General features: G+C 55.5%; 1 long non-coding RNA gene across 2 annotated transcripts in view; it reads left to right on the top strand.

The window, feature by feature from the left end:
* Positions 1-736: 736 nt before the first annotated feature.
* LOC112660270 (uncharacterized) overlaps positions 737-22,697 on the top strand; it is a 63,887-nt gene continuing 41,926 nt past the window's right edge. The window contains exons 1-7 of one of the 2 annotated variants that reach the window (XR_003136817.3): positions 737-3,571; positions 4,066-4,390; positions 4,498-6,200; positions 6,503-8,008; positions 8,119-8,232; positions 11,478-14,969; positions 15,297-20,700. This is a non-coding gene — a long non-coding RNA (uncharacterized LOC112660270). Of the gene's footprint in view, positions 3,572-4,065; positions 4,391-4,497; positions 6,201-6,502; positions 8,009-8,118; positions 8,233-11,477; positions 20,701-22,697 lie in introns of both variants that reach the window. The other variant, XR_007408429.1, reaches the window with a different exon arrangement.

The raw sequence follows: 22,697 nt of genomic DNA, 5'->3' as shown, positions 1-22,697 counted from the left end.
TAACAGAGATGAGGACAGGTGGAGGGTGTCAGACACCTGACGGAGGCCTTGAAGGAGGTGGAGGAGATTGCTAGTGGGGAAGTGCGGGGAGGACCCTCGAGGCAGGAGGCACTGCGGGCGCACAGGCCTGGGCGTTTGAATCTGCTATTTTCAGAGAACCGAGGCTGTGAGGGTGGGACAGGGCCGGGGGGCTCTTGGTTGCAGAACTAGCGACTTAGAGGCTGCCCCATCCTGGAGGGGGTCCCCTGTTCTCCCTCCTCTCCCCCCAAGCCCCTCCTGGGAGTCACAGTCTCACTCCTCCCCCAAATAATTGGAATTGTTTGAAAATGCCCAGCAAGAATTCAGCTGAGCAGGTTATACTGGTCAGGGGAAGGGGATGGAGCCACAGCTGAGTGGGGACTCAGGGTGGGGGCACTCTGTGGGACTTCCTGGGAGAAGGTGAGGGTCCTGCCCTCAGGCCAGGGCCAGTGCCCCTGTGAGCACTGATCCAGGAGCAGATTACAAGCAGGGACTCTGAGCCAAATCAGCTCTGAGAAGGAGCTGGTGCTTTCCTGCCCCACTCAGTGGGGCCCCCTGGAGAAGTGTCTCTCCCTGCCTGGGAAGGGGTGGAGGGCAGGGGTAGGGTGGAGGGGATGAGGGGTGCGGGGCTGGAATGGGGTACTGCTAGAGGGCCCTGTGTGGGTATGCATGTGTACAGGGGTGGATTTGCACGTATATGCATATTTAGGGATGCATCATGGGTGTGTGCACATGTGCGTGTGTGCGGTCTGACCTATCCATCTCTGAAAGCTGGGCCACAGCTGTGCATCTGTCTCATGTCTGTTCCTGTGCTGATCCGATCCCTTTCCTCCTCTTTTCCCTTCCTCTCCCCGCCCTACTTTCTTCAGCCTCCACTCCACCACTCTGATGACATTCCTCCCTCCTTCCCCTCCTCCCTCCCTCCCTCCCTTTCCTTCCTTCCAGCAAAGATATTTATTAAGGGTCTACCATGTGCCAGGCACTGTTCTAGGCTCCAAGCACAATAGGAGATGAACAGACGGAGATGCCTGGTCTCACAGGAGTGCGTGTCCTCCTGAGATGAGATGGGCATTAAACAACAATACGAATTAGTAACATGCTAGGGGATGATAAGTGCTAGGGAAATAGTGGAAAGCAGTGAGGGGAGAGGGACCATGGGGCTGGGAGGGTTATTCTAAGTGGCTGGACACGAGGGCCTCGCCAATGGGACCTTTGAGGGCTGATGGGACCTGAGGGGTGAGAGGCAGGGAGACCCGTGGCTGTCTGGAGGAAGGGTGGCCCAGGCAAGGGTGTTGCGAGTGCAAAGGCCCTGAGGTGGGAATGCACTTAGGGTGTTCTAGGGACAGCAGAGAAGCCAGTATGGCTGGAGCAGAGTGAACGGGAGGAGAGGAGTCAGCAAAGTCACGGGGCCACAAGATCGCGTGTGGGGAGCTTTTGGCTTTTGCTCTGAGTGGCAGGGGAGCCATTGCAGGACTTGAAGCAGGGTCACTCGGGACTAAGGGGAGGCAGGGAGACCAGTGAGGAGGCTGATGCGTGATGGTAGTGACTGGTGATGGTGCCTTGGGTGGGCAAGGGAAGGCCCATCTCAGAGATGCTGAGTTCGACGTAATTATTAGCCCTCAGGGGATTTGACAGGCCGCACCTGGAGCTGGAGAGACACAGGTCAGAGCCATTAGTGTTTGGAGAGCATCTAGAGCCCAGCTTACGTGGGAGCCACATTGTGCGTTTGCTCGGATGTGTCCGTGTGCGTGTGCACGCTGATGTGGCCAGGGACCGTAAGCAGGGGGGCCCCAGTCCCACGCCGCAGCACAGGGGAGGCATGAGGGGTAAGGTGACAGTTCCAGAGGTCCACTGGCGGACCTGGGTGTGCAGCTTTGTGCAATCTCAGATCATCAAGGCCAGCTGCAACCACTCTGAGTGGTGGCATGCCATGTGCCAAGCAGAAACGATAGGGGGCCCTCCCTGGCGGGGCAGCTGTGGGCACCGAATGAGACGGCGCACGTGCCCAACTTAGACTAGGCCGGCTGCCCGTTATGATGACTGTTCCCATCAACCCTGAAATGCGGGGGGAGACCTTTTGAACAATTCACTTTCCTCCACTGGGTAGGGCTTAGGAAAGTGGTATTTCCTACATGCCTGGCTCCTCTTCAATCATAAATGAGGATTCTGAGGCTCAGAGAGGTTGAGTGAGTTGCCCAGGCCACACAGACAGGGCAAAGCTGGCACTGAAGCCAGCTCCACGCTGTGTTCCCTGCATGGCTGCTGGTTGCTACTTGCCCAGGAAAGTACAGGCAAGGAGGAGTTGAGGTCTGAAGACTGACCCACACGTCCAGGAAGCATGCCTGGGGGCCTGACGACGGTGCCCCGCATCGCCTCATGGCGTTTCCCCATTCTCCCTGTAGTAGGGCACTGGTGTTCACATCAATGCAGTTTCCCCAGGACAAGTGTCAGGGAGAAGGTGTGTGTCGGGGGGTGATCTGTGCAGCCCAAGGCCCCAGGCACGCTGTCCTCTGAGATGGCCATTGTTTGGGCAAGGATAGAGAGAGTGGGTGTGCACAGCCGCTTGCTCTGGGGTGTGTGCATCACCTGTGCACGGCAGTGCGTGCATGTGCCCAGTGGCAGGGTGGGAAGGGTAGCTGAGACCCACGTGGGAGACAGCCTGAGCCTGGCAGAGGGACCGGGCAACGGCTGGAAGGAGCTGCACTGGGCTGGGACCTCCCTGGAGTCCTTGAACCACATCGGAGCTGCTGTGGGAAGGCTTCCTGGTGCGTGGAGAGAGGGAGGGAGGCACATGCTGGTGATTGAGCCGCTGCTCCTCCTTTTGATCTGCTTGCTTCCCTGGAGAGACTCCCTCCTCCGCACCTGGGGGCTGCAGCGGGAGGGCTGGCCAGGGGGGCTTCAGGCCGGTGTGGGGTAGCAGGGCGCAGTAACCCTGGAGTGCAGGAAGCTTCTTTCTCCCACATGGCCTTGCTGGGCCCTGCTGCCCCGTCCCTGCCACTGAGCGGCCTGGCTCCCTTGTGCCACAGGTGCGCTGAGGGCATCCTGTCCTGCAGGGAAGGGTCCAGGGCACGCCACTGGGGCTCTAGGCCCAAGCTCACATCCCTGCCCCTGGTTCTGCCTCTGTTCCTCTCAGTCAACACTCCTGTTCCTCTGTCCTTTCTGTCTCAGCCTGCAGGCTTCTCCTTCCTTCCTCCCTGCCTCATATACCTAGACCCCACTCTTGTGTTTTAGGGATCTGGGCATCCCCACAATTTCAACTTGTCTCTGGTTCCAAGAGGTGAGGCAGTCCAGCTTCCAGGCAGGATCTGGGTATGGCCTGCAGGCTGGTCACCAGTGGGCAGGTGCAGAGGGAGAAAGGAGGGTAGAGCCAGCCAGAGCTGGGTTCGGATCCTGCCTGCACCTCCTGGCTGTGTGACCACAGGCGAGTGAGCTGCTGAGCTGGGGAGGGCCTCTTGGCAGATCCTGGAAGACCACTCAAGGGACAATGTTCAGCACATCTTTGAAGAGGCTGGTGGCTCTGGGGCCGGGGTGGAGCAGTCCTCAGGATGTCCAGGTGGGAGTGGGGATGGGGTGGCGGCAGGGAAGGCAGCCATAGAGAGGGAGACGTGACATCCTCAGCATGGTGAGGGAGGCCCTGGACAGACCCGGGCAGAGCTGGGACAGGTCCCTTCCTCAGGGCCCAGGCGGCCCATTTCACCTGCCCTCTCAGTGGGGGACTGAGCAGGGGTTGGGGCTGAGTAGCTGTCCAGGCCAGGGGTGGCCAGAGCCCAGAGTCCCCCGATGGGGTGGGCGGTGGGGCTGAGAACAGGGCTGGGAGACCTCAGGTCCTGCCCCTGGTATGTCTCTTAGGGGTGGAGGGGAGCAGGGAGTGGCAGGGGCGGGTACACATGTGGGCCAAGGCTGTGTCCAGGGGCGCCCCAGGACTGTGAGCCTGGTGGACATCGCTCTCACCCCTCCCCACCCCCAGCCACTCTGTCCAGGCCTTATTCCTCAAGGCTTAATGTTTACATATTTTTAAATTCATCTGTTTCTTCTTTCTGGCTTCAGGGTTTTGTGCCTTGCTGAGGAAGGGCCTCCCTACCCAGGATCATGAAGATGTTTCCCCTTCGGGCTTCCACGTCTCGTCTTGAGGCTTGGCTTCTCTTCCTTCTGTTCCATTGATCTGTTTCATTTGCTCCTGATCCAAAACCCCATGGTTAGCGTATGTTCTCCTCTCATTGCCCATTGCTGCCCATGAGAATGAGAAGCTTCCTGCAGACAGATATTCCTCCTGCCTGTTCTGTTCCACGCTGTGGCCCAGCACTCAGCAGGTGCCTGTACGGGACGGAGGCAGCACCCACAACTCCGAAGACCGAGAAGGTGTTTAGCAAAGGTAGCCTCTGCCTCCTCCCATCTCCTGCCCTCGCCCTGCGTGGTTCCCTCCAGTCTGGGGGCCTCTGCTCTCCTACTTGGCATCTCTTCTTGCCCATCTCCCCACAGCCCAAACACACCACTAATCTCCGTCCTCCCCAGCCGGGGACGGGTGAAAGAACGCTGACGATCCATCCAAGCAAGGACACCGTACTCCACTCCTCCCACATAACCATCAGGCAACCCTCTGAAGGTCTTGACCAGGGCAAGTGGGTGCTGGCCAGGAGGCTGGCTGGACACCCCGTCTGAAGAGCCACAGTTTTGTTCCTCATGGTTCACATGTAACCTGCCCCCAGATGATTGCTCATGAGCATAATCATAAGTAAGTAGCCATTAATTTCCACTGTAATTGGCGGAGAGGAGCGGCAGGGTTTCCATTAAGGGATGAGAAAGTTCCAACCTCAAGCTGCTGATCGATAAAATGAGAGCATAATTATACACCGCAGAGCTCCATAAACTTGCTTGTCACTAATAAAATGACACAGTTCCCGAGGCGGCATCAGAGGCCACTTTTTTTTTTTTTGTCTGCTCCCCTGTGGCCGGACAAGTCGAGGCTGATAACGGTAATCCCGGGACACGGGAGGAGCAGTGGGATGGATGAGGCGCCAGGCGCAGGCCCCACGGGGCTCAGGCTGCTCGGGTGTGGAGTTGTGGGGGAGGGAGGCACCGAGGCCAGCTTCCAAATGTCTGCGCCACGCAGCCGGGGAAGGTGGACAGCCATGCAGTCACGGTCAAAGCAGAAGGACAGGCCCAGCGATGGCGCAGAGGCGATGACGAGGGTGCTCTGTGCGCCTCTGGGCCCCCCGCCGCCGACCCCGGGTTCCTCATCTGTAATCTCTTCCCCCACAGCACCTCTGAAGGTGTGAGCCTTGAGAGCGTTGAGAAGTTCATAACACCATCTATGTAAATCTGCACGGTTTTTATTTTTTTTTTATTTTTTTATTTTTTTATTTATTTTTAAATTTTTATTTATTTATGATAGTCACAGAGAGAGAGAGAGAGAGGCAGAGACATAGGCAGAGGGAGAAGCAGGCTCCATGCACCGGGAACCCGATGTGGGATTCGATCCCGGGTCTCCAGGATCGCGCCCCAGGCCAAAGGCAGGCTGCCAAACCGCTGCGCCACCCAGGGATCCCTGCACGGTTTTTATAAATTCTCTCTGACGGAATGAGTGTGGCCTGACCCTGAGGCCCTGGGCACAGAAGTGGGCGCGCATTCACCTGGCCGTGGCTATGTGTGATTTTGCTTTTGTCAGCAATGGCTAGGAAACGTTTTTTGGTGATGCAATGGGGTCCCTGGGGGGCCCAGAGCCTAGTCAGAGACCCCCACCGGCCTGGTGGACCCCAGATGCCTCTAGCCAGCGCCTTCTGAACCAGCTTCGGGAAAGGCAGCCCTCGCAGAGGACAGCCTTGGACAACCTGGGGTTAATTGTCAGTGGAAGGAAGGAACGGAATATTGGTCCAGCCTTCAGGACCTCACTGATTCATTCAGTTCTTCGTTTGCTCATTCCCTCCCTCGCTTGGTTGTTTATTCACGCGGTGGGGGGAGGACCAGGACCAGAGCAAAACGAGAGCGTGGACAGGGCAACCTCGAACAAACTGCCTGCCGTGAAGAAAGCCAACAAGGGGCCGAGATGGCAAATGACAAGGTCCTTGCTTGTCAGGAAAGTCTCTCCTAGGAGGTGGCCATCCAGCTGAGCCCAGGACGATTCACAGGAGAGCGGAGGGGAGGGAGTTCTGGGAAGAGGGAAGAGCACTGGCCAAGGCCCTGAGGTGGGAAATGCTCAGTGTGTTTGAGAAATGACGTGGCCGGAGCGAAGAACTTGATGGGGCCGGTGGGGGTAGGAGTGGGGGGAGCAGAGTGGTGAGGTGAAGTGGGGTGGGGGGCAGGATGGGAGGGGCAGGAGCCAAATCTGCGGGCATGGGGGAGACTGCGGGATGGGGAGTGGGGTGACTGGATAGCTCACCCCCCTCTGCATGGCTGGGGAGGGCCCAGGGCCAGCCCCTTTCTTGGGTCCCGGGTAGAGAGGGATGAGACCACCTGGGGACTTGGGGACCTGTGTCCTGGCCCCCAGGCCTCCAGACAGGACTCTCCAGCGCAGGGAGATGCCCCCCCACGCCAGCTCCAGTCTGCCTTTCCCGAATGCCATTCCGAATCAGCTTGGTGAAACCAGAGCCTCAGGACCCCATTGGGGCAGCTGGAGGTAAGCAGGCACAGCGGCCGCCAGTGGAAGGATGGAGACCAGCGTGGAGGCTGCTTATGCCCAGGAGGCCAACGCTCCTACCCTCCCTCCCAGGCGAAGGCACAGTCGGGAAAAGTAAGGAAGAAATCCCACCTCAAACCCACAACCAAAATATTTCATAAGAGCCCGCACATTCCCCCCTCCCCTCTCTTTTTGTCAAGTGAAGGATACACACGGCCTTTCTACTTGTAACCCGGCCAAGAATAATTTGTGGCAGGAAAGTTTGAGCATTTGTAAAAATAAAATAAAAATGTAAAAAGAGGGAGAGAGAGTGCGTGAGCGTGCACTTGAGTGTATGTTCGTGTGAAACTAAACAGAGGGAAAGTTATTTAGGTGGTAAAATGTCTCTGCATTTCCCTCCCTCCCCCTGGGCCCTGACACTAGGCCCCCCTCCCCGAGTGTTGAAATTGAGATTGCTCGGGTATTTGTTTTGTTAATCTCCTGCCAGGGCCAAGGGGCTGCAGGCTGGGTTTCTTCTTGTTCACGCAGGGCTCTGGCTGCCAAAAGAGTTCCCCCCTCACCTAGCCCAGGCCCGGGGATCCGTGCACCTGTTCCCTGATGTCTGGAACGCTGGTGGGGCTGGGGGAGCAACACTGTTTGCCCTCCTAAGAGAGTGTAGCTTTCCCCCAGCTGAGACCTCCAGCTCCTGGGCCCGGGGGTACTAAATATAAGGACTCACCTCCCCATAGCCGCCTGGAGCCAGGGATGTCTGGCCTGCACCCCCTGGGTGCTGCGGAGGCCTCGTGGGTGTGCCAGATTCCAGGTGGGCTCTGGTGCCGTAAGGGAACCAGGTAGAAGAGTTACCCAGACCTGGGTTCGAATCCTGACTCAGTCATTGGTTCACTGGAGGCATGACTTCCCCTCTCTGTGTCTGAGTTTCTCACCTGTAGAATAGGAACAATGACAGTTGCTACCTTGCAGCATTGGTGGGAGCGCTGGAGAAGGCAGCAGAGGGAAGGGTTTTGAAGCTGCCTGGCTCACTCTGGGTGGGCTTTGAGCAGCCCTGGAGGCTTCCAGAAAATGGCATTTTGCTTCTCCATGGCTCAGTTTCTGTCTGTACAACGGGCATAATGTCTCTGTCCACCTCACAGTGGCATCTAGGAGAACGAAGTAACTTAAATCAGGCACGACGTCAGGCACAAGGTAAGCACTCGGGAATATTAGCTGGGGTGTTACTGCATGCTTGCTCGGCTCTGTCAGAAAATTGTACTTTGATTCAGTAAAGGAGAAAGGAAACAAGTGTGCACCAGGAGCTTCCCACTGCCGTGCCCCGTGCTAGGAACCTTTCCGTGCGTGACCTTGCTGTGTGCCCAGGATAGTTTCCACACATCTTATTTGGTCAGTTTTTCAGGTGAAGACACTGAGGCGTGGGGGGGCAGAGATGGGAGCAGAGCCCAGGCTTTTCTGGCGCCCAGTCAGGGGCTTTCTCTATGGACTGATCCCTGCAGGGACTGGAACAGACCAGAAGGAAGGGATAGACAGTTGTGACAACGGCGGTGATGATCGTGATGACCCAGATGACGAGGATGACAAGGATGATGGTGATGATGGCGATGGTGACGGTGATGATAGTAACTTTTGAGTGCTTCTGTGGTGGGAGCTGTTTGAAGCACATCATATGCGTCAGCACAGTGGGCTTCTCCTTACACCCCTATGAAGTAGTTTTATTGTCCTGACTAGATAGATAAGGCAACAGAGGCCCAGGAAGGTTGGGGGAGGGTAATGCCCTTTAACCCTGAGCCTCCTGGGCAACCTGTGCCTTTGGCCACCCTGTGCCACCAGCAAAGAAGCCAGCGCCTGGTGCCCAACACCTGCCAGATGCCCCATACGCAGCCGTTCCCATTTTCCTGTGTTGCTCTTGCCTTATACTTCTCCTCAGAGAGGTCAGACCATGCGACCTGGAAGGCCAAACTCAAAGCCCAACTCACTCATTAAACAGATGGGGAAACTGAGTCCAAGACAGGGGAAGGAGCTTGCCCAAGGGTACATAGTACCCAGATCCCCGATGGTCAGTGGAGGCCCAGATGGCTCTGTGGGGACTGCAGCTGAGGGGGTAGGGAGCAAGGAGAGGTAGTCTGGCCCCAGGCAGAGCCTGGCTGCTGCTTTGAAAGAGGTTCAGTGTGTGTAGGGGGGGACGGTGTAAAACCATCTGGTAGGTGGAGGAGCACTCCTAGCGTCCCCCACCTGTACTTCACAACTTGACGGCCTCCCCCCTCCCTAAAACCCAGCTCTCCTCCCTAGTCCCCACCCCCAACCCTCCCTTGGGTGGGACCCCGGGCCAGGGAGCTGGGACCCACGCACACCCCTCCTCTCCAGGCCTCAGCAATGTGAGGGGCAGCAGCACCCATCTCCCCTGGCAGGGGAGGTAATGTAGGTAAAAGGCCGACTTCCAGGCGGAGAGGGGAGTTGTTGTTATTTTTATTAGTAGCACAGCAGATAACTGGTCAGACTGCATTTTTCTTCAGTCGCCCCCGGGGCCCTGGAGAAACAGCTTCAAACGGTGCTGGAGACTGCTGAGAGCACAGATCAAGAAATCTAGGTTCTATCCCAGCTCTGGCCCGACTCCTGGGCGCTTTGGACAAGGTCCTGTCGCCGTCCTCTCTCGCTCCCCGCCTCCACTGGGCCCTAAGGAGTCACTGAGATGTTCTGACTTGGTCTCAGGAGCTTCGGAGAGGTCTTAGCCTCGCAGGGTGTGGGGAGGCCCCCCTGGAGCAACAGGGAAGGGGAGGCCGGCAGGGGAGCGTCCCTGGCACCTGAGCCGGTGGGCTTCCTGGGGCTGACTCTGGCGAAGAGTGAGGTCCTCCACAACATTTTGGGGGAAGGAGATTTGGCCTGCGCTGAGGCCCTCCTGCGGTCATGACCATCCGGGAGGGGGAGCCCCCATCAGGTGCGGGAGGATGCCTGGCAGAGGTAGCTAGGGCGAGGGGAGAAGGGGAGAGTGCTCTCCAGGCCAGGGATCGGGAGCTGGGAGCTGAAGGTGGATGCCTGCAGGGGCTGGGGAGACGGAGGGCGCACATCGCCACCTAGGCCCCAAGGAAGGCAGCGCAGCCCTAGCCGGGCTCCAGGGCGCCTTCGGCCCACTCCCTCCACACCTGGAGCACCCCACTGGGCGGCCTGCCTGTGCTGGGGCCTGAGGGCAGCGGGTGATGTCCACAAGGCCCACCCCCCGTCTGCAGGGTGCTCACAGCTTGGGCAACGGCCAACCCTGTAGTGTGACCATTCGCCAGCTGACTGTGTGACCCTCGGCCAGAGAGTAAACCTCTCTGAGCCCATTTTCTCATCTGTGAAAAGGGAGACCATTTCCTCCCTGGCAGGCTTACGGAGAGCCAAGGTGGGATACGGCCTGTGAAGTCCCCAGGCTGGGGACTGGTACACAGTGAGTTTTCAGTGGCTGGTTGTTCCCTTCCTCTTTCTTCTACACTTAAAGTCCTAGGATATCAAGAAAAACACTGGAGAGCAAGCAGCTTACTACTTGGGGGAGTCAAAGAAGGCTTCATGCTGGAGAGAGGGTATTGGAATAGGGTTTTGAGGCATGGACAGGAGTTTTCTAGGCATTCCAGGGCTCTGTGAAGGCAGGAACTCTATCCACCTTGGATTGTCCCTGTTTTCCCAATGCCTGGTATATAACAGGAGCTTAATAAATATTTGCTAGATGGGTGGATGGCATTCCAGGAGGCAGGGGCAGTATAAGCAGAGGTGTGGAGGCATGCCTTGGTCTGGCATCACTTGTGGACGAGCCACCTGGTCTACAAAAGGCCATTGTACTGTGAGTCCACCTGTGTCTCCTGTAGAACCATGGGCGCTCCACGGGCAGGCTCCTGTTGCCCTCGCCTTATTATCACTATGGCTCAGTCCTGTCCTGGTCCAGAGGACCAGGCTCTGGATTTGATCCTTGTGTGGATGGAAGGCTGCCCCTTTGGATAACTGCCAAAATCCTTCTTTGGGGCAAGGAGTGTGTGTGTGTGTGTGTGTGTGTGTGTGTGTGTGTATGTGTTGTGGGGCTGTCGTCCTATTATCTTCCTTGCTCTTCCTGGGGACCCAAGGAGAAAGTCCAAAATCTACACCCCACCTTACTAGGCCCTTCCTGACTGGCCTCTGTCCACTTCTGCAGCCCCGTAAACTTTTGTCAGATGATGCTCTGGGGGACACCTGGGTGGCTCAGCAGCTAAGCATCTGCCTTCAGCTCAGGGTGTGACCCTGGAGTCCCAGGATCAAGTCCTGCATCAGACTCCCTGTGGGGAGCCTGCTTCTCCCTCTGCCTGTGTCTCTGCCTCTCTCTGGGTCTCTCATGAATAAATAAATAAATCTTTAAAAAAAAAAAAAGGATGATGCTCTGGACTGTGGGGGAAATAAAGCAGGGCAAAGGCAGTTGGAGGGGAGGGATTGCTGGTTTTGGGGGTGTGGTCAGTGAAGGGACCTCTCTAAGAAGATGACACTAGAGCAGAGTGTCACCTCCCTTTTCAGGCCCTGGGAGCAAAGCCCACCTAAACCTCCAGGCTGGGCCGGGCATCCTTCTGGTGCCCCATGGCCTTTGTGTACTCTTCGTCTTGGCTTCAGGCCACCTGGCCCGGCCACTTTTAGCCTTATGACCTTGGACAACTTGATAAACTTTTCTGTGCCTCTGTTTCTTCTTCTGTTGAATGGGGATAAAATAATACCTGCTTCCAGGGTGGCCATGGGCATTCCATCTGTTATCATCTGCAGAGGGCTCAGAACGGCACCTTGCATGTCATCAGTGCTCCAGAAGTGGGGCCATATTCATCAGCATTACTGCATTTATGTCATTTTTATTTTTCTTTTCCTCTAGAAGCAATGACTGTTGAGTCTTGTCCGATCCTCTGGAAATGGAAATGGGAGGAACTTCCTCAGGGAGTTTGGGCAAGGCTGGTGAGTGAGGACAGTGCCCCGCAATCTTCCCAACCGCTGGACGGGAACGGTGACTAATGGAGTCCTCACTTATGTGCCAGGACGGACGGTGCTGTCTTGTACAAGTATCCTTGTGCCCCAAACACTCCTGAGGTAGCTGCACCCTTGCAGACGAGGAAACCCCAGCCCCAGGAACCGGTCACCTGGTTCAGGCCTGCGGGGGCTCAGCTGGGATATGACCCCACATCAGCCTGGCCCGGCACTAAGCTGCCTGGCTGGAGAAGTACCTTCCAACCCACGCCAGGTTAAGGCTGGTTGAGAGCTCCGCCCACCAAGGAGGCCAAAGTTTCATTCTGTGGAATTGATGTAAAGGAAGCTGGGTGGGGGCAGCTATGGCCTTTTCAAAAGGAGGACACATCGATTGTGCAGTTTATACACCTAAATTCAACTGTATTCCTTTAGGATGGAGAGGCAGGGGGTGGAGCAGGAGGAGAGAAGAGAGGGAGGGGTGACAGGCACCCCCGTGGAGGCCCACTCCACGGTCTGCACTCAGCTGTGTGTGGGGTTGGGCCTGGGAGCACTGGCAGGTTGCAGGCAGCCTTGGGTCCCCGTGGCCCCTGGGAGTCTCTCACCCAGCTGAACAGGTTCTGCAGTGAAAAGACTGGATTTTCATACTGCTTGGCCTCCAAGCAGGTCAGCGGTATCTTCTAGTCCCCAAAGAAAGAACATGGACCCCACATGGAAGGGGAAAAATCCACAGGCTGGAGACAATGGACTGCATCCCACGCAGGCCAACAGCCTGTGGTTTTCACCATCTGGGCGCCAACCTTGGCACTGAGGGCCTCCAGGTGTGAGACGTTGGAGCAAGAGCACCAGGCTTGGCTCACAACACCAGGGACTGACCTTGTATGACCTTGATCAAGTCCTTTCCCTTTTCTGGGCCTCACGATCCCCTCTGTGAACACAGCAGTGGCAAGAGTGGGTGATCTCCCTTTCAGCTCTGTCGCTGGGTGCCCCAGCCATTCACTTGGTCAACAGGCATTCCGCCCAGGGCACTGCTCTAGCTGCCGGGGTGACACAAGGGAAGGAGAAAGAGAAGGTCTGCTCTTGGGGAACTTGGTTTTGATGGAGAGACAGTGAGCATGCCAACAACCAAGAAGGTAATTTCAGATGGTGGAAAGTGACAACACACATGGTCATGTGACAGAGAGCAAGGAGGCTTCCTTAGGTGGGGAGGTCCAAGAAGGGCTCCCTGGGAAGAGGACATTTGAACCGAGACCTGAAGATTGAGATCTGTCATGTGAGAATCTAGCAGATGTGCAAGACAGAAGGATGGCAAGTGCAAAGGCCCCGTGGCAAGACTGATGTTGGCATGACCGAAGAACAGAAAGGCCAGAGTGGCTGGGGCGGTGAGCCAGAGGGAGTGCTGTCTGAGTCGAGGCAGAGGAAGTGAGCAGGACTGATGGTTCTCAGCCAGGGGTGCACCACCTTTCCCAGTGAATGCCCCTCAGTTGTCCCAAGGACTGGGGGACGTGCCACTAGCATGTAGCGCTGGGAGGATGACAGACGTCCCGTGATACGGAGGGGTCCCACACAGTCCTGCTATTTCCCTTATCAGGACACATTAGACCCCACCCCCTGCCTATCAGGATGGTTACTATTAAAAACCAGAACAAAACCAAAAATCAACAAGAGTTGGTAAGGATGCAGAGAGATTGGAGCCCTGGGCGCTGCTGGTGGGAGGGTAGAATGGTGCAGCAGCCCTGGGATACAGTGTGGCTGTTCCTCCAAAATTCAGAAGAGAACTACCACGTGATGCACCGATTCCACTTCTGGTCACAGGTCCAAAGGAATTGAAAGCAGCACTCAGAGAGCTATCTGTACACCCGTGTTCATAGCAGGATTACTCACAATAGCCAAAAGGTAGAAAAAAAACCCCAAATGTCCATCGAGGGAGGAGTGGAGAAACCGAGTATAGACTATACATGCAGTGGAATATTATTCAGCCTTAGAAAGGAAAGATTCTCACGCACACTACAGTGTTGGACGACCCTTGAGGACACTATGCTGAATGACACGAGCCAGTCCACAAAAATACAGAGCCGGTGTGATTGCGCTTCTGTGAGGACCTGGAGCGGACAAGTTCATAGAGACAAAGAGTAGACAAAGAGTAGAGACAAGAGTAGAGGTTGCCGGGGGCTGGAGGTGAGGGGAATGAGGAGTTGTTGTTTGTTCAACGGGAATGGGGTTTCAACGGTGGAAGATGAAAATGTCCTAAAGTCTGGGAGCACGACAGTCTGAATGTACTTAATACGACTGAGTTATACGCTTAAGAGTGGTTATGAGGGTTGGACGGAGGGGCACCTGGGGGGCTCAGTCGGTTAAGCGTCTGCCTTCAACTTAGATCAGGTCATGGTCCTGGGGTCCTGGGGTCCTAGGGTCCTGAGATCAAGCCCCATTTAGCCTGCCTCTCTGTCTCCCTCTGCCCTCCCCTCCTCCTGCTTGTGCTCCCTCTCTCTCACGCACTCTCCCTCCAATAAATAAATAAATACAATCTTTGAAAAAAAAATGGTTACGAGGATAAATTTTATATTATGTGTCTTTTACCACATTTTGAAAAAAGAAACATCAGATCATCTTTTTCCCTCAGTTAAGAGTTTGGATATTTTCCTGAGTACCGGGAAGCCGTCGGGAGGGATTGATGTAACTATTAGATGTATTTTTTGTTTGTTTGTTTGTTTGTTTTGTTGAATCACCCTGGCTGCTCTGTGGAGAAAGGATGCTGGGGCAGCAGGAACGGATGCGGGCAGGCCGGGGAGGCTGGCCAGTCATCCAGGAGAGAGAGAGTGGCTTGGACCAGGCTAGTAACCATGGATGTGGTGAGAAGTGGGTGGATCCAAGGGGGGGAGGTGGAGGAGAGTCTCCAGGACCAGCAGGCAGACTGGATGGGAAGGCAAGAGGAAGTGTCACTTGTGGCCTTCTGCTCTGTGGGCATGTGTTTTCTGAGCTCCTATGATGCGCTCGGCACGTGCCGGAGAGACAACAAAGGGGCTGGGAGATCAGACCAGTGGGACTCTGACCACATCATCTCTAGGCTGGACCAAACAACTGAAGGCATGAAAGGATTTCGAGACATCATTTGGTCCACCTTCGTGCCTCCAGACCAGATACAGGTTCTCCCGTCTTCAAAGGACGGTGCACGGAGGGATTGGAGACCTCCCTGCAGGTGTCCGTGGAGCTGGAGGGGTGGGGGTCAGTACCCTGCATCCTGGTTAGAGGCTTTAACCTTTCCAGAGCCTGGTCAGAGCTGTAGTCTGTTTGATGGTCTTAATATCCCCAAAGTGTTGGCAGGGATGTTTTCTCCCCCGTCACGCACTCGAGGAAACTGAGTCTTGGAGAAGCGTCATTGTCTCAGCCACAAAGAGCTGTGCAGGTAAGGCTGCACTTTTCTCCTCATGCCTATGTTTGTGCAGATGCGGGAGCCCGAGGTGCGCGCCTGGGGCGTGCAGATGTGAGAACCAGAGGTGCTTCTAGATGCTTAGTGCTGGCCTCCACCCTTGCAGCCCAGTCCAGGAATGTGTCTGGCTGCAGACAATTGGCGTCACAGCTGCAGACCAGAGGCTTCCAGGGCTGGGAGTAACCGAGAAGTCCTCCCACCCATCCTCTTGCCTTCAGGGGGGACGATCCCCCTCCTCCAAAGACCAACCTCGCCAAGAGGAATGATATCTTTTCCTCAAAGAGTGCCTCTTCTCTCCCTCAGGCTTTCATTCCTGTGGGGAGCAGCTTCCAGCCAAAGACCTCTTCCCAAGGACTGCAGACATCTTTACTTCTGCTTGCCCAGCGTGTACACCCTTTGGGAGCCTCTTCTCCCCAACTTCCAGGTCACTGCTTTGGGCAGGCTCACCGCAGAGTGGACCTGCGGCATAGGCCTGGCCAGTGAGAGGGTCACAGTGCCCTCATCTCAGGGCTGTTTAGGGACGGGCACGAGACAGAAACAAGGCCAATCAGATTTGACTCTGGGAGTTTTGCTGTAGCCGGTAGCCGTGGGGGGTAAAGTGCTCTCTTTCAGTTGAGATTGCTGTTGGGGTAGAAGCCCAAAGCTGCCAAGGTTTAGGAGAGTCTGCTGGGGATGAATGCAAGCCAAGGGCATCCAGTGGTGAACTGGAGAGAGCTGGAGGGAGCTGGAGGGAGCGGAGCGACGGCCCCTGACCACCGCAGCTGAGTACCTGGATCCAGCCATGTCTAGAGCTAGAGACCCAAGGACATTTTTGTTATGCGAGCTGATGAATCCCTCTTCCCACTTCATAAGCCAGTCAGAGTTGGGTTTCTGTCATTTGCAGTGAAAGTGCACCAAGCCCACCTCAGCCCACCCCTCCCCTGCAGAAACTTTGCCCTTTGGCCGGCCCACAGGGGCCTGCGGGGGCCCGGGTATGCCCTTAGCAGGAGACTCTTTCGTCCCCAGAGTCTGCTGGCCAATCATTGCTCAGCATCTGTGTCTCCACTTGAACCCACCCCGTTCCTCTCGCTGTCTTCTCCTTGGCTTTATGGTATTCAGAGTTCTTTCCATCGCAAGTTAGAGAAGGCTGCATCTCTTAGTGGAAAAGGGGACTTGAGGGTCTGGGAAGGCGCCTGGCTGTGGGAAGCCTGGGGGGCTAGAACCAGGGTGCAGCGCCACAGGGGTCTCTGTCCATCACTCCTCTCTGCTCTTGTCTGCTTCCCTTTGAGGTTGGTCTCCTTCTGTCCCTCTAGGGGGTAAGGAGCTCGGTCAGAAGCTTCTTGTCAGCCCCAAGGAAGGACTTGGACTGGGTTCGTTTGGGTCATGTGCCCACTCTTGGACCAGGGAAATGGGGTATGCTCATTGACCAGGTCTGGGTCACGTGAGTAGGGTGTTGAGGCGTAGTGATTGGTGGAGTCCTATTGGGAAGGAGGGGCGTGTCCCAAAGAGATGGGGTGGCTGATACTGGACAAAGGATGGGATGTGGGGGCTGCTGGACCACCTCAGCTGCCACCGCCATCACCAGCATCGCCAACTACCAGCATTTACCGAACTCCTAGTGTGGGCCAGATTCTAGGAGGAGTCCATTCATTCATTCACTCATTGGTTTATTCATCGTGTACCAACTCATACCAGGCCCTGAGCTCGAGATACAATGAGACAAGTGCCTCTTGTCACCCTCATAGATGGGGACTCAACTCCTAGTTCAGCCTAGAGGGGAAGAACATTAAATAAGCCATTACCTTTCCCTGGGATAAGAGCATCGATAGGGGAGTATACTCAGAGCAGGGCCAGCTAGTGTAGTTCCAGCATGACAGTCAGGGAGGGCTTCCAGGAGGAAGTGACAGCTGAGGAGAGAAAGGAAGAATAGGAGAGGAAGGGGAAGAAGAATAAGAGGTTCCAGGAGAGGTGGTCCTGGTAGGAGTAGAGTGACTGCCCCGCGGACATTGTGTGATGTGGGGAGACAGGATATGAGCCCATTTATTCATCTCTTCCTTCCTTCATTCGGCTGGTGTCAACTGAGCTCCAGAGATGCCTCCGTAATAGGCTGAGCCATGGGTTTTGGAAGTGAGACGGCCATGGCCCTTTCCCCCAGGAACTCCTATTCTACTTGGTGGGTGGGGGGGCAGATGCAGGGGTGGGAGGTGGCAGGACAGGGGAGCAGCTTGATTCCCCTGGAGGACAGTGAGGGCTCCGGGAGGAGGTGCCGTCCTCGTTGAGTCTTGGTGGGATGAACTCATGAGGGGAGTGAAACCACAGGTCCTCTGTTCTTAGAGCTGGTCCCTGTATATACTGTCTCCATAACAACCAGTCTGTGTGTGTCCCAAACAGCATCCTCTTGACGGCCGTTCGCCCCTGGAGAAGCTCCCCAATGTTCTCGGGTCAGTTGGTCTTGTCCTCTCTGCTGTGCTCATGCAGAGGTGTAGGAGGAAGCCAGTCATGAACCTACTAGAAAGGCCAGTAAGTAGACCAATGCGGAAAGGGAAGGTAGGAGAGGGGCCTTGGTCTGGATCTGAGTTAGGGGATGGGATTCAGCTCCTAGTCTAGCAGCACACTCACCGTGGGACCTGGGGCAAGCCCTCATCCTCTCCAGGCCTCGGTCGGGTCCACTTCCATAGGAGGAGCACATGGGCCCCATAAGGTGCCGCTCCAGTCCTGACACGGTGGGGTTTCTGGGCCTCCAGCCCCCGTGGCAGGCAGCCCCTGTCTTCGTGGACCGGAGGGGATGGTGGAGGTAAGGCTGCGTTGGGGCTCCTGGCTCTCGGCCACACCGCCTGCAGCCTTCAGGACCTGAGTCATCTTCCGGGCAGCGAGTGACCTCTCCATACCCCTGTCTCCCCCCAGCCCCGTGACCCTGGGCGGTGTGCAGGGCCAGGCCGTCCCAGGCGGGCGGCACGGTGGAAATCACAATATTGACCCAGCACGCAGGAAGTGGGGAGGACAGGCCGCCAGGGTTCCGGGGCTGGAGGGGAGACAGCTTGCTGAGTGATGAGCTCGGAGCAATGCTCTCCCTCCCTCCTGGGTCACCGCTGCTGCCCGCCTGCCAGGGCTGTTCCTCCCAGCTCCAGGGCCCCCTCCCCGGACCTCCCTCCTACACATTCCCCTGGCCCAGGCTCGGGAGGGGAGCTGCTGGGGAGCCCTCTCGGGGCCTGCCTCCCTCCATACAAGGCACGGGCTCCCCTGGGCTTCCCCGTTTCCCTGGGGCCAGACTGCAGCCACATGCTTACAGGCTGCTGGCCTTTGGAATAGTCTCACCTCCCATCTAATGCCTGGGGAAACGGAGGCTCACAAAGTTACTTGGCCAGCAGCGTCAGAATCAGGATTCACACTCAGGACTGTGGAGTCCAGGCCACACTCCGCCCAGCCACCCACGAGTCAGTTAGCTTTGGTCATGACAGTGGGAATAATCAACTACTTTAGTGAAGCGCCACATCTTACTCAGCCCCTGCCACCACGCCAGGAGGGGTTCAGTTACTAAGCTGACTTTTCAGATGAGCAAGTACGGTTCAGAGGAGGCTGAAGGACTTTCCCAAAGACACAGCTAGCCATCAGCAGATGGGCGTTTGGACTGAGATGTGCCTAATCCCCAAGCTCATGCTTTGTCTGTCCTGACAAAACCACGGGGCAGGAAGAGCCTGTCCTTGAAATTCTGCTTAAATGTTCCCAACACCCCCACCAAGCCTTAGGACCACCTTCTGGATCCTTGTGCCCATGAGTATTTGCATCTGCAAAGGGGTTCCTGGGGGGGTGGGGTGGGGAACATAGCGCGGCCCAAAACCTTACCCTCCAATGATGCAATTCTCCGTCAGTGTTCCTTGGGGGGCTTGGCCATGGACTTGGAGGTGACCATCCAGCCTGCTGATGGGTCAAGCTGGACCAGGAAGCACCGCTGAGTGGTCAGCAACCTCTGGGGAGGCAGAGGGGGAGCAGAGATACTCCTGGGCTTGGAGATGGGTCCACAGGGGCCTCCTCCCTGCTCTGCAGAGGCTTGATTCCCTCATTCACAGGAATGATTGAGGGCATTTGAAGGTCTGCTTTCCGATATCAGAGAGGAGTAGGAGTTTTGGCTCCTGTGACCCCAGCACCCTTCCCATGAGCTGGGTGTGGATGGGGACATGGCTTACATGGGCTTTCCTTGCGCTCTGCTTGGACTGTATGCCCTGGGCTCGCTCGATGTGAAGTCACCAATCAAAACCTGCCTGTGTGCTTATTCTAGGCTGCCCCTGGGGATGTTATCTAAATCACAGGAAAAATTCACTCAGAATTCATTGTAGGCAATTTGCATGAAGTCTGAGAAACTGGTTTAATTTTGTAGTAATGGACACCGGGTGTGTGTGTGTGTGTCTGTGTGTGTGTGTGTGTGCACACGCACGTGCATGCACATGCATGAACTAAATCTGACACAGAACAGTGCAGGACTTCCTGACCCGGCTTACGTGCCCTGTCCCTTTCCTACTCGCTCCAAATTATAATGACTACCATTTATTGAACATCTACTGTGTAGCAGGTTAGATACCACCTGGGCCAATTTTTTCACCTTTGTACCAAGGTGGAACCCGACTTTCAGAACACGGAAAATATGCACCACGGATTGCATTGATTAGTGATGTCTGCTCTAGGCACGGGAAGGGAGGGGCTGGTGCACGTACCTCATATTTGCCTTCCCTCATTAATTCGGTGCATAAAATTGTATGTGTCCATATTTTCTACCTAACCACGTGTAATTTCATAATCTGCCCTTAAACCTTTGTGGAACAAGACTTTGTATAAATAAATAGTCATAATTCATTACAAAAAAATTATTAGGTGTGTTCATACAGGTTATATGATTATATCCTCCCCATATCCCAGTAGGAGAAAACAGGTGGGTCATTACAGAGGCAGAAACTCACATTCAAGGTCAGGACCTCTGCTAACCCCTAGAGTACCTTTATGTGTGCTGGAAAAATGTGCCCCTCTGGGTGATTGTGGCTTGGTATGCAGAGCACTACCAGATTCACCCCATCATTCCAGGGGCCCTTATTCAGTGCACAAGCTGAACAACTGTACACAGCAGCCCTGTTCCATGTCTTGCCAAATCCCACCTTTATATCTTCTACTCCAAAGCCAGGGCTCGTTTGACCTCACAGCTCACAGGTCCACATTCTGGGTCTGGGACACCAATTCAGGCCCCAGGACAGATGGTATTTTGTCTGAGGCTAAGTGGGGGGTAGAAGGAAGAGCAGCGTTAACAGTGCAGCCCGTGTTCATGTCACAAACAAGCAAGATCGCTGCTTGGCCTGGCCGTGCCTGCCAGGTTCCGGTGAGGAATAGTCCCAGGGAGGCCCTCTCAGAGGACCTGCTGTCCCCCAAGGCCCCGTCCTTGGCCGCCACCCCAAGCTGGAAAAGCAGGCGTGAGGCCTCCTCCTTGGTGCCTTTATCCTGCACGTTTTTTCCCCCGCTTGCTTTCCGCCCGGGGATTACCACCGGGGTTGGGCTTCTGCACACTGCTGTCACCTGGGTCCCCACACGGGATGCTTGAAAAACATCTCTCTGAAAGCAGAGAAAGTGTGAGCCTTCGAGAAGGAGGGTGTGGAAGGAGAGCGGTCCTTGGAGGAGGGGAAATTTACAGCATTCATTTGGCCAGTTCTTCGGACGCCGTGCAGCCTGCGTGGAAGGCCTTCCGGAGGTAAGCGCTGGTATTTTACTGCTTGAAATCTGATGTCAACACTTTTGTGTCTGTGGAGATCGCCTCCGCCGCCTCCTCCTTTGACAGATGAGGAAACTGAGGCCCAGGACTGAAAGTGACTTGCCTAGGCCCACGTAGCTGAGCAGAAAATCCCGGGCCTTGCCTGTGAAGGCTTGAGTGCGTGCAGAGTTCCTGGGTTTTACGTCAAGAGGATGAGAAGTGGCCTGGTGGTGGCGGCTGGTCCGCTCAGCTCCCTTATCCATCAGCCAGCAAGGAGCCAGGCTCTCCGACACCTCACAACCTGCCCGTGAAGGCAGTTACGATCCACATTTCACAGACGTGCAAACTGAGGGCCCTAGAGCCTGGATCGCTTGCTGGTGGTCACACCAGCAGAGGAGAAGGTGACACATCGTAGTGGTTAGAAATACAGTCTCTGGGGCCCATCAGCATCGGTGGTGGAAACTCAGCCGAGGTACTTGGTCTCTCTGAGCCTCGGTTTCCTCATCTGTAGAATGGGGATAATAGCCAGAGGGCTGTTAGGAAGATTCAGTAGGCGAATGCCTGGAGGCTGAGGGGTGCCTCACACAGTCTCGGGGTTCGTTATGGTCAATGAAGAGTGGCCAGCGTCAGTGTGATCATCCCTCTCAACGTTATCACGCAGCTCTAGCAGACGCTTGTTGGGTTGGCCGCTAGAGTCGAACCTCTGGATTCCTTGGAGCAAATGGCCTCTGCCCTTTGTGTGTCGTTGTGGCGATTATGGTGGTGGTGGGAGCGAGGTGCTCCCCTCCTGCCTCCAGACTCTCCCTCTCTCTCTCTCTCTCCAATAAATAAATAAAATAAAATAATAATAATAATAATAAGTCAACAATGGTTGGAGACTTTTCTGGTATCAGGCTTGTAGAGTGTCTTGCTCAGTGTTTTGTGCTGTCAGATGCTCGTTTATCTCTTTATTCATTGAGCAGTTATCTCAGGGGCACCCCCCTGAGCCAGGCACTGGGCTGGGGGCTGGGGACACAGTGACACACACAGCTTCCTCACTGCCAGGTGTCCTGAGCCCTCCTGGAGCCTGCCACACCTGAACTCCCCTTTCCGGGCTCCCATCGCTCAGAGCGTCCCTCTGTCTTCCCCTCTTCTGACATCAGCCAGAGTTAATTAGTCAGAGCCTGGTTACCTCTGGGCACTGGTAGGGTTGCTCCCGTGCTCCCAAGCCTGGACTCTTCCCCTGGTGTCACCTTGCTTCCCGGTACCCATAGTTTTCACGATGCCTGAGCCTTGGGGACCCTAAGATTGCGCTGGGGAGGTCACAGGATTCATCTGAAAACAGTATGTCACCAGACCTTTGAGAGGCCACAAAATTGCCTGATAACAATGGTTTTCAAATTATATCCCTTAGAGCTGTAGAGTTGTGCGGAGTACCTCAGGGTTGTTGGGATTTGGGAAGGTGCAGGGGGCAGTTGAGCGCAGGAGCCCCCCTCCCCTCCCCACTACCATGCGGCTTTTAACCAGAGTGGCTTTATGTGTGTGTGTCATTCAGGAAGCTTGGGCTTCGGACTGATGGTGCTTGGGTCTGAGGTATCTCTCTACCTCTTGTGCACTGACCTCGAGGCATTTAATCACTCTGTGCCTCAGTTGCCCTATTTGTAAAGTGGGAATGATAACACTTCACAGAGTGGCTCTGAGGATTGAAGAGGATTAAATTCTGAGAAGCACTGGCCCATGGTGAGTCTTCAGTGGGTGCTAGCTACTGTTCCTACCTCCTTCACATACTGGGTTTCAGGGGGATGGGGAGACGGGTAGAGACCATTTCTTTCCTTTCTTTACTCTTTGTGACCAATAGGTTCATTATCACTAGCATCAATTACTTTTTTTTTAATTATTACTTTAAATACAGATACAAGTGAATAACAAAGAGCACTGATTCTGGAGTCAGAGACAGACCTTTCTTGTCCTGGCTCTGCTACTTATTGGCCGTGTGTCCTAGAACAAGGTACTGAACC

Source organism: Canis lupus, chromosome 2 (assembly GCF_003254725.2).
Source record: "Canis lupus dingo isolate Sandy chromosome 2, ASM325472v2, whole genome shotgun sequence".
NCBI lineage: Eukaryota > Metazoa > Chordata > Mammalia > Carnivora > Canidae > Canis > Canis lupus.
This window is presented reverse-complemented; position numbering and strand designations above follow the sequence as displayed.